At 46.6% G+C, this 10,259-nt stretch overlaps 1 pseudogene; it reads right to left on the reverse strand.

Moving 5' to 3' along the window:
* On the reverse strand, positions 4,716–6,349 carry LOC102184447 (annotated as a pseudogene).

The raw sequence follows: 10,259 nt of genomic DNA on the forward strand, positions 1-10,259 counted from the left end.
TATTTATTTTTATTTATCTGGCTTCACTGGGTCTTAGTTGTGGTGTGCAGGATTTTAATTCCCTGACCAGGGATGGAACCTGGGTCCCCTGTGTTGGGTGTGCAGAGTCTTAGCCACTGAAGCAACAGAGATGTCCAGGACTTACCTTCTTGAAGCTTCAATCCCATCCCCTGGAAGCTGGAAATAATAAAAGTCAATTATTCTGAGGTTTAAATGAGCCAACAAATATGAAATCCTAGTTCACATTAGTGTTCTTCATCCCTTCCATCTCTGGAGGCTCTCCTAACACCCTGCTGGTCTACCAAGCCCCCTTGTTTAACAATCAGCAACGACCTTCTGTTTTTTACCTGAAGGCAGAGCAAGCAATAAAAAAGCATTCAAAGTGAATCTCCTGCATTGAAGGTTGTTTTTTTTTTTTAGCTGTCTCAGAATATTCAGCTTGGATTCAATTACTTGCAGCAATAATTAATAGCACATTAGTCCATGAAGCCGGCTTTCTAGAAGCAATAAAGCCAAACAGAACATGAGCTCACGGCTGCTCTTGGCTCTTAAGTCTCTGCTGAGAAGAGGAGTCTGCCAAGGAATGCTGGGGGGAATTATCAGGGGTGAGGGTTTGCCAAAGCAGAATTAGCCAGGCTCTGATGCGTGCGGTGGGCGCCGGGCAGATGGGGAGATGGCTGAGAGCGAGGCAGGAGTCAGGGAGTGGGTGGGGGCTACAGGGGAGGCTTGGAAGAACCGCAGCAAATATGGGCTGGGGTTGTGATGGGGAGGGGATGGGTGCTGAGCCCAGAACTGTGTACTTGAGTTACAGAGGGGCCTTGCTGTACAGCCCTGATTCAATTGCTGAAGCTAGAAGAGCCTCACCATCAGGTGGCTCTGCCCTCTCACTGTACAGATGACAAAGATGTGGCACGGCCATGTCCAGACCTGTCCGTGTTCTGGGAAGGAGGAGCCTCCTTGAATATGGCTCTTCTAGGGGTCATTCACGGCTTCCCTGGTGGCTCAGACGTGGTCCTCCTGCAATGCAAGAGACTCTGGTTTGATCCCTGGATTGGGATGATACCCTGCAGGAGGGAATGGCTACCCACTCCAGTATTCTTGCCTGGGGAATAGCATGGGCAGAGCAGCCTGGTGGGCTACAGTCCATGGGGTCGCATAGAGTCGGACACGACTGAGCAACCATTCGTACATCACAGCGGTCATTCAGAGAGGGTAAGCCCGGGTCTTGGCCTGGCCAAGGTAGAAACAGATGTCCAAAAACTGCTCAGCTCATCTCGTAAATGTCCAGGCAACATTACCTGCTTGTCCATCACCCTTGGGCAGACAGGGCCCCGCCAACACACCCATACTCACTTGCTATTGCTTTCTTTTGGGTTTTTAGAGCTGAAGTCAACTGTTAGAGCTTTAAAAAACAATTTGTTGCTATTGCAACAAATATTCAGAGTATTTATCATAATGAAATAATAATACTAATAATAAGTGTATTAGTCAATGCAGTCGTGTCCGACTCTTCTTGACCCCATGGACGGTAGCTGTCCATGGGATTCTCCAGGCAAGAATGCTGCAGTGGATTGCCATTACCTTCTCCAGTGACTAATAATGAACCAGACACCAATTTGTGGAAATGATCCTTCTACAAAAAGGGTAAGAATTAAGTGCCTGTGATTAGCCTGGAGGGATGGAGGGTCCTTAAAAATCCACCTCCTGATTGCCCGTTGGAGAGTCTCCCAGTAAGAAGGACCCCTGCTCTGTTACCTGTGTGTTCAGAGCCGCGGCCACCCAGCCAAAGCTTTGCCTACCTATCTCCCACCTCTCCCCTGGCTAAAATCCATCCCCCAACCCCACCTTTCTCCCCTCACCATGTATATCCCTCCACACAAGGAGGGAACCTGGCAATGGGAGAAGGTGGTTGCTTGGTTTTTCAGAGGAAAGAGGTGCCAATTACAGCCTTTATTAGGCTCACACCGCCGTCTCCCTGCCTCTCGACTGCTGCAGACCACACACACACTCAGTTTTCTTGCTCTGGGACCAGAGGCCTGTGTGGTCCTGCCGACTCACTTATAATAAATCTGTGAGCTTAATAAAAGGCATCACTTCTATCTTTTGATCTCTCTTGAGTTACTCATTAGCTCTGGGTAACACACTTCTTGACTGACAAGCCCTTCTCAGGGAAAATCCAAGCTTGGTGGTTCTTCAAACAAAAAGTGGCGTAGAGAGGCAGTGTGTGTGTGTGTGTGTGTGTGCATGCACATGTGTTCTTATGTTGGGGGTGACATACTGTGTGATTTGTAGGAAGGGAGAAGGGGAGGGAATAGCCTGGGTATCCTAGAAGACATCTGGGACAAGGTCTCCATAAGAGATAAACATCACCCAGGGCCACTGCTGCCAGCAGAAAGTTCTAGAACCCTCAGCCTTTGAGCTCTATAGGCCCCACCTGTTCCAGTCTTCCCTCCTGCCTTCCTTTAATCCTTCTGAGGATTCCGTTTCTCCATGGACCCTCTTTATTGACTCCCTGTTAGCACCAAGTCTTAACTTTAATTTAATCTGAGTTTGTTTTCAATGCACTAAGGCCACTTTCTTGTCTGTAAATTCACTGAATGGATCAATACTCCTTTTTCTTTCCCATCTCCTGGCACATCCCAAAGTCTGTCATACCAGCCGCCATGTGTAGGCATTGGCTACACTTCCTCTGGGCCAGGTTCTGGGCTGAGCTCTGAAAGTGGATTTTCCCCGTGGGTCTTCACCACTGTCTGAAGGAGAGACAGCTCAGACCTGCATTAACAGTTGAGGAAAGTCAGGCCCAAAGGATGTAAGTGAGTTGCCTGAGGTCACATAGCTCATAGGTATGAATCTCACTCTGGGGCCGTCTAAACCCACAGGCCCTGCCCCAGCCTCCCCTCCCCTTCATGCTGGGCCTCCCTGGGCTCTCAGCTGCGCCTGCCTTCTACACCCCCTCCAGCACCCAAGTCGGAAGTTGAGGTAAAGTTCCCAGGGTTCCAGTCTCCCTGGGACTCACGTCATGCTCACTCCCTCTGTGGGACTTCACCTCGGGCCATGGCTGCTCTGGGAAACCACAGCCACTCGGAGGACAGAGGGGTAGACGCCAGACTCAATATCAGCTCACTCACTGTGTGTTGGCGTTCTCAGCTGAGAAAACAAAATTACCAGGCCCGCCATGTTTGGTCCTCTTTACCTCACAGACACAGTCTTCTCTCCAGCCACACCCACGTGAAACCACAAGCTCAGGGACCACAAGGCCTCAGAAGACAGAGAGGTGAGATGGCCTGTGTAGGGGAGGGCGCGGGGGCCTCAGCCAAGGCAGGGTCAGGCCCCAGCCCCGCCCCTCAGCACCTGCTTGACCTCGGCTGTGTCTCTCAGGTTCTCTGCTCCGTCTCCTCACACATAAAAGGGAAGTAATAACAATGATGCTTCTTTTTAAAAATCTTTTTTAGAGTTAATTTATGGACTGATTTCTAGCTCCGATGGGCCTTCATTGCTGCACAGGGACTGTCTCCAGTTGTGGCTAGAAGTGGCGGCTGCTCTTCACTGGGATACTTGCACTTCTCAGTGTGGTGGCTTTTCTTGTTTCAGAGCACAGGCTCTAGGCGCACAGGCTTCAGTAGCTTCAGCACGAGGGCCTAGTTGCCCCATGGCACATGGAATCTTCCTGGACCAGGGATCAAACCCGTGTCCCCTGCAATGGCAGGTGGATTCTTAACCACTGAACCACCAGAAAAGTCCTCTTTTATTCTTTTTAGTAATTTTTAAAATTATTATATATTTTATATTAGGCAGTTCAGGAAAGGAAGTAATTGCAATGATTCAAGCACATAAATGATTCAAATTTTAAAAAATCCTTTGTAATTACACCTAGTCAATAGTAGGAATGTACGTAAACACCAACTCAGCTAACAAAATAAGTAAAGTAATGCTATACACTGTAAATCTCAGTGATGAGAAACATGAATGATCATTTAGGTTGCTTTGCCATTTTTTTTTTTTGAAACATGATTCACATTTGCTTCAATCACATACACATTCATTTCAAGTGTTAAATTAGACCACTGATGCTAACAATTTAAACCTATGATCTTAAAAGAAAATCTAGTTTGATACAAAGAAATTTAAGAAGAAAATGTCAAGATCCTGATCAGAAGTATTCCACACCAGTTGTACCACTCTAGTATACACAAAGGTTCAAGTAAGGTTGAGAATAAAGACTTGATTCTTTTCCCCAAGGAAGGCATGATTCAAGAAATAGGTGAACTACACATTCTATGGAAACCAGCCAGAAATCTATACATTACCAATAAGGCACTCCTTGCCTTAATAAATAACCACATTTTAAAAACCTATATGCATGCACACTAAGTCACTTCAGTTGTGTCTGACTCTTTGCAACCCTATGGACTGCAGCCTACCAGGCTCCTTGGTCCATGGGATTCTCCAGGCAAGAATACCCTCCTCCAAAGGATCTTCCCGACCCAAGGATGGAACCCAAATCTCTTATGTCTCCTGTACTGGCAGGTGTGTTCTTTACCACTAGTACCACCTGGGAAGCCCCCTCAAAAAAGGTCATGTTATAAAAACAGAACATATAGAGTAATATTTGTGACTACAGGTGTGATTCGATCTTTGCCTTCTATAAACAATATTCTTTGAAATGCTTAAAGTTCTTTTCTGGTGTGACAAGCTACAGGCATACATGGGATGCTCTACTGATTAACCTTCTCAAAGTATTTCTTGGAAGCAATTGGATGAAATTGGATTATAGGAGAATCCAGTGTCCAGGTGGCTAGGCAGACTTCTCAATGGAATTCCACAAACTGGAATGCCTTCACCAAGCTAGGGTCTCCCCATGCTTGGGCCCACTGGGAGATCGTTGACACTCAAAAGCTTGATGACTCCATTGGGGTCAATTATGAAGAGATCTCTTAGTGCAAGGACATGACCTTCTAACAAATAGCACACCCTGGTCTTGGGAAGTTTATTTAGTCATATCTGACAAGAGCATGAGGTTCATGTGGCCCAAACCACCATTCTTCCTCAGTGTATTTATCTGGGCCAGGTGGCTGAAGTGGGAATCTACCTGACACTGCAATGATTCTACATTATGAAATTCAGTGGCTTTGTCACTAAAAGTAGTAATTTCTATAGGACGCACAAAGGTGAAATCCGAAGGATGGAAGAAGAGCACCAAATACTTCCCCTTAAAGTCATCAAGGCTTGGACTTCCCTGGTGGTCCAGTGGTTAGGAATCTGCCTGCAAATGCAGGGGACATGGCTTCAGTCCCTGCTCTGGAAAGACTCCACCTGCTGCTGCTCAGCTAAGCTTATGCACTGAAATAAACAGTAGGCCCTGCTGCTACAAGTAGAGAAAGCTCACGAGCAGCAGTGAAGACCCGGCACAGCCAAAAATTGATTGCTGCTAAGTCACTTCAGTCGTGACCAACTCTGTGCAACCCCGTAGACAGAAGCCCACCAGGCTCCCCCGTCCCTGGGATTCTCCAGGCAAGAACACTGGAGTGGGTTGCCATTTCCTTCTCCAATGCATGAAAGTGAAAAGTGAAAGTGAAGTCACTCAGTCGTGTCTGACTCTTGGCGACCCCATGGACTGCAGCCTACCAGGCTCCTCCCTCCGTCCATGGGATTTTCCAGGCAAGAGTACTGGAGTGGGGTGCCATTGCCTTCTCCATAAAATTGATTAATTAACTTATTAAAAAAATTTTAAATCATCAAGGCTTAGTTCTTTGAATGCTGTACCCTTTCAGTAGGATGCATGCTGGGTGACAGCAGGAGCATGGCATATGGTCTGCAGAAGCAGGAATGCCCCAAGGAATGGCACCCATATGTCTGACAATCGAAACCCAGAGCCACCTTCCCACACGTGTCAATAATGCCTACTTTATAGTAAGTGAGATAATCCATGTAGAAAAGCCTGGCAAAAGGAAAAGTCTTTTTTTCAAGGTGAGCTATTATTAGTGTCATGGGTTGAATTGAGTCCCCTCAAAGTTATGCTGGAGTCCTAACTCCCAGTACCCATGAATGTGACATTATTTGGAACTAAGATCTTTGTAGATGTAATCAATCTAAGACGAGGGCATTTGGATGGGCCCTAATTCAATATGGCAGATGTCCTTATGAGAGGAGAAATTTGGACACAGATGTACACAGGGTGGAGAACCCCTGTGAAGACACAAGCCTAGAGGGAAGGTGGCCATACGAAGACAGGGACAGTAATTGGAGTGATGCTGGCACAAGCCAGTGAAAGCCTGGAGCTACCAGAAGCTGGAAGAGGCAAGAAGACCTTCGTCTTGAGGTTGAAGAAGGAGCACGGCCCTGCTAACATCTTGGTTTCAAACTTCTAGCCTTTAGAACTATGAGAAGATAACTTTCTCTTATTTTAAGCCATCCATTTTGCAACTTTTTTCACAGCAGCCCTAAACAAAGCCCAGGCAGCTCAGTGGTAAAGAATCCACCTACCAATGCAGGAGACATGGGTTCGATTCCTGGATCAGGAAGATCTTTCAGAGAAGAAAATGGCAGCCCACTCCAGCATTCTTGCCTGGAAAATCCTGTGGACAGAGGAGCCTGGCAGGCTACAATCCACAGGGTCACAAAAAGAGTCAGACATGACTTGGAGACTAAACAACAACAGAACTAATACAATTAGCATTAAAAAGATTGCTGGTCTAGGAGACCCAAGACTTCTTTCTTAGTTTTGACCTTGCTTCTAAATAGTTTTGTAAACTTGGGCAATTATAAAGGCATCAATTGTTCGAGCTGAAAAAGACCTTAGGACCAGGGGAAGAAACTGAGGCCCACAAAGGGGAGGGACAGGCACATAACCCCAGGGAACCTCAGTGACTTCATCTGTCAACAAGAGATAATTATCCACCCCACTTGCTCTGCCCAGCTGTGGTTGACATGTCAATAAGATCACCTGGGTAGACCAGTTGCCACCACAATCTCAGCAACACTCACACACATACACACACACACATACTACTGTCTGCCTTCAGAGGAGCACCCTTGTCAGTTTCCCAGGATTCTGGTTGATTCAGAGGAAGGAGCCAAGCCAATGATGAGCTATTTGAAGCAGATGGAATCGATAAAGGTGTCTGGGTACCCATGTGACCATGAACCCAGTGGTTAGGTAAGGAGGGAGGAGCTGGGTAAATGTGTCAGTGTGTCCTTTGAGAGGCAGTGCAGACAGCACCTATTGACATCAGTGAAGGAGGGTTTGGTCTCTTAGGGAAGAAAGTGATGAATCAGGACACCTGGATTCTGCACCAGGTGTTGCTGCCTGACTCACTATGCATCCGTGGGCAAGTCTCTTACCCTCTCTGGGCCTTTCCATATCTGTCTATACAATATGAAGCTGGAACCTGCTCCAGGTCTCTGTGACTCCAGAATCTCTGATCTTAACCATCATCTTATACTGCCAAAAGAGATGAGAGCAACTTGTCAGTCCAGGAGTACAGAGTGTCAGTAGGGCATTATGAACATATGCATAATCTATGTTCTAAAGTCCCAGAGCTGACAGCTTCAGGTGATCTGGCCCAACCTGCCAGGTGATAGCCCTCCTAAGGGGATGTTGGAATAGCTTCTGGATACTCCAGTGATGTTTTTCTTATTCCTTTTGAGCATACTCATTCTGCTGGCGTGAAAAACAGTCTTCCTTATATGAGGAAGTGATGAATATAAGGATTATGCTCAGTTGCTCAGTCATGTCTGGCTCTTTGAGACCCCATGGACTGTAGCCCACCAGGCTCCTCTGTCCATGGAATTTCCCAGGCAAGAATACTGGAGTGGGTTGTCATTTTCTCCTCCAGGGGATCTTCCCGACCCAAGGATCAAACCCATTCATCTTATGTCTCCTGTATTAGTAGATGGATTCTTTATCACTGCTGCTACCTGGGAAGCCCAAATATAAAGATTAAGAGTTTACAAAACCAATTCGAAGTCAAGCTGGGTTCTGCCATGTTTTCTAGCCTGTATGACTTTGGGCGAATCACTTAGCCTTTGCTAAGACTAATGTGGAGACTTTGCAGAGTCACCATGAGGGTGAAGCAAGGGAAGATTGTGACAGCTCTTGGCAACCCTGGAATACAGCAAGTGCTCAAGAAATGTAGGCTTTCCCTCCGTTGTGTTCATCTAGAGTCAAACAGATTTACCTACTCTTTGTGCTTCTGAAAGTTCTTCAACTGTCTGAAAACGACTCTACTTTACAGTCCATGGAACTCCCCAGTCCAGAATACTGGAGTGGGTAGCCTTTCTTTTCTCCAGGGGATCTTCCCAACAGGGCTTGAACCCAGATTTCCTGCATTGCAGGCAGATTCTTTACCAGATGAGCCACAGGGAAGCCCAAGTATACTGGAGCGGGTAGCCTATCCCTTCTCCAGCGGATCTTCCCAACCCAGGAATTAAACCAGGGTCTCATGCATTGCAGATGGATTCTTTACCAACTGAGCTATGAGGGAAGTCTAGCTCCCCAAACAGGGATTGAACCTGAGCCCTCAGCAGTGAAAGCTGGGAGTTCTAATCACCGGACCACCAGGGAATACCCCATCATTATCATCATCATCCTCATCATCGCATCACACACATGAGTTAATATTAGAATTTATCATGTATTCCTACAGGTGTGGCCAGTGGATCCTTCAACAATCAGTGAACTAAATATTTTTCTCATTTTATAAATGGTAAAACTGCATCTCAGAGAGCTAAGCTGACTTTCTCAGACTGACACAGATAAAGGCATCAAAGACAGAAACCTAACCTAGGTTTCATGATGCCAAATCTTAGGACAGTTCCTTTGATGGCACTACTGTTTTGGGTTTTTTCCTTTTTAAAAAAAATTTTTTAATGTGGTTTTTTTCTTTTTTTTTTAATTTTTAATGTGGCTGCATCCAGCCTTAGTTGCGGCCCACGGCTCTTCATTGTGGTGCAGGCTTCTCTAGTTGTAGCACGCAGGCTCTCCAGTTTTGGCACCTGGGATCCAGAGAACAGACTTAGATGCTCGGCAGCCTATGGGATCTTAATTCCCCAGGCCAGGGACCGAACTCATATCCACTGCTTTGGAAGGTGGATTTTTAACCATTGGACCACCAGGGAAGTTCTGGAATTACTGTTTTTAGCAAACATATCACCCAGACAGCTCTGGTTATACAAGGAATGAGGTGGGACCCTCCATGTGTTTTCCAGTGAGGTTTGATATTCTCCATTATGTTCTTGTGCAACTGACTTCTCAAATTTAAAGGGGAAATTTTGTGCTTGAGTGTGTGACTGTGTATGTGTGTGTGCATGTGTGTGTGAGAGAGAGGATATAGGTATCCCTGGAAACCTCTGGAGCTCTGCTCCTGCCAAGCAGACTTGGGATTCAGCCCACACCTGTGAGATTTGGATGTCTTTTGTCCCCTGAGAGTCTCACTCCGCCTGGCTAATCCAGGCAGAGCTTCCTGCTGCCTCCTTTCAGGACGCAGTTCAGACCAGAATATTAATGGAGATTACAGCAGGGAGAAGAAGCAATCTGAGTGAGGGAGGGGGCTGCCGGGCAGGAAGTTTGGCATCCTGGTGGGATCTTTCCATACATGATCTTGAACAACTTGTTTGGAAGCAGTATGTGATGCAGGGGGGCCCTTCCCTGGGGTGTCTTAAGCTAGTCTGTATCCTCTCCCCAGGCTGTTCCTAGGACAAATCGTCTCATACCTTTTTCAGGTAATTGACACGCACACGTCTTTTTTCCCCCCGTGCATATCAAACTCTGCTTACTACAGAGTGACCCTACAGCCCAGTTTGACTGAGACAGTCAGGTTTACATCTACTGTCCTGACATTTTACTATCTGTCACCGTCAAAAGTGAACGTGAAAGTCGCTCAGTCATATCTGACTCTTTGCAATCCCATGGACTGTACAGTCCATGGAATTCTCCAGGCCAGAATATTGGAGTGGGTAGCCATTCCCTTCTCCAGGGGATCTCCCCAACCCAGGGATCAAACCCAGATCTCCTGTATTGCAGGTGGATTCTTTACCAGCTGAGCCATCAGGGAAGCCCTGGTCACCATCAAAAGTGTCCCTATTTGGATTTTCTTCCAAGAATAAGCATCAAAGAAGACAGGGAACAAGGGCTACCACATGTGGGGGTTGCCATGCAGATTACTGGGAAGAGCATGTGACTCGGAAGCAAAAGAGGATTAGACCACTTTCTACCTAAGTAGGACTCAGATGTGTCATCTGTAAAATGGGCATAATCATAC

The sequence above is a fragment of the Capra hircus genome, chromosome 11, assembly GCF_001704415.2.
Source record: "Capra hircus breed San Clemente chromosome 11, ASM170441v1, whole genome shotgun sequence".
Lineage (NCBI taxonomy): Eukaryota > Metazoa > Chordata > Mammalia > Artiodactyla > Bovidae > Capra > Capra hircus.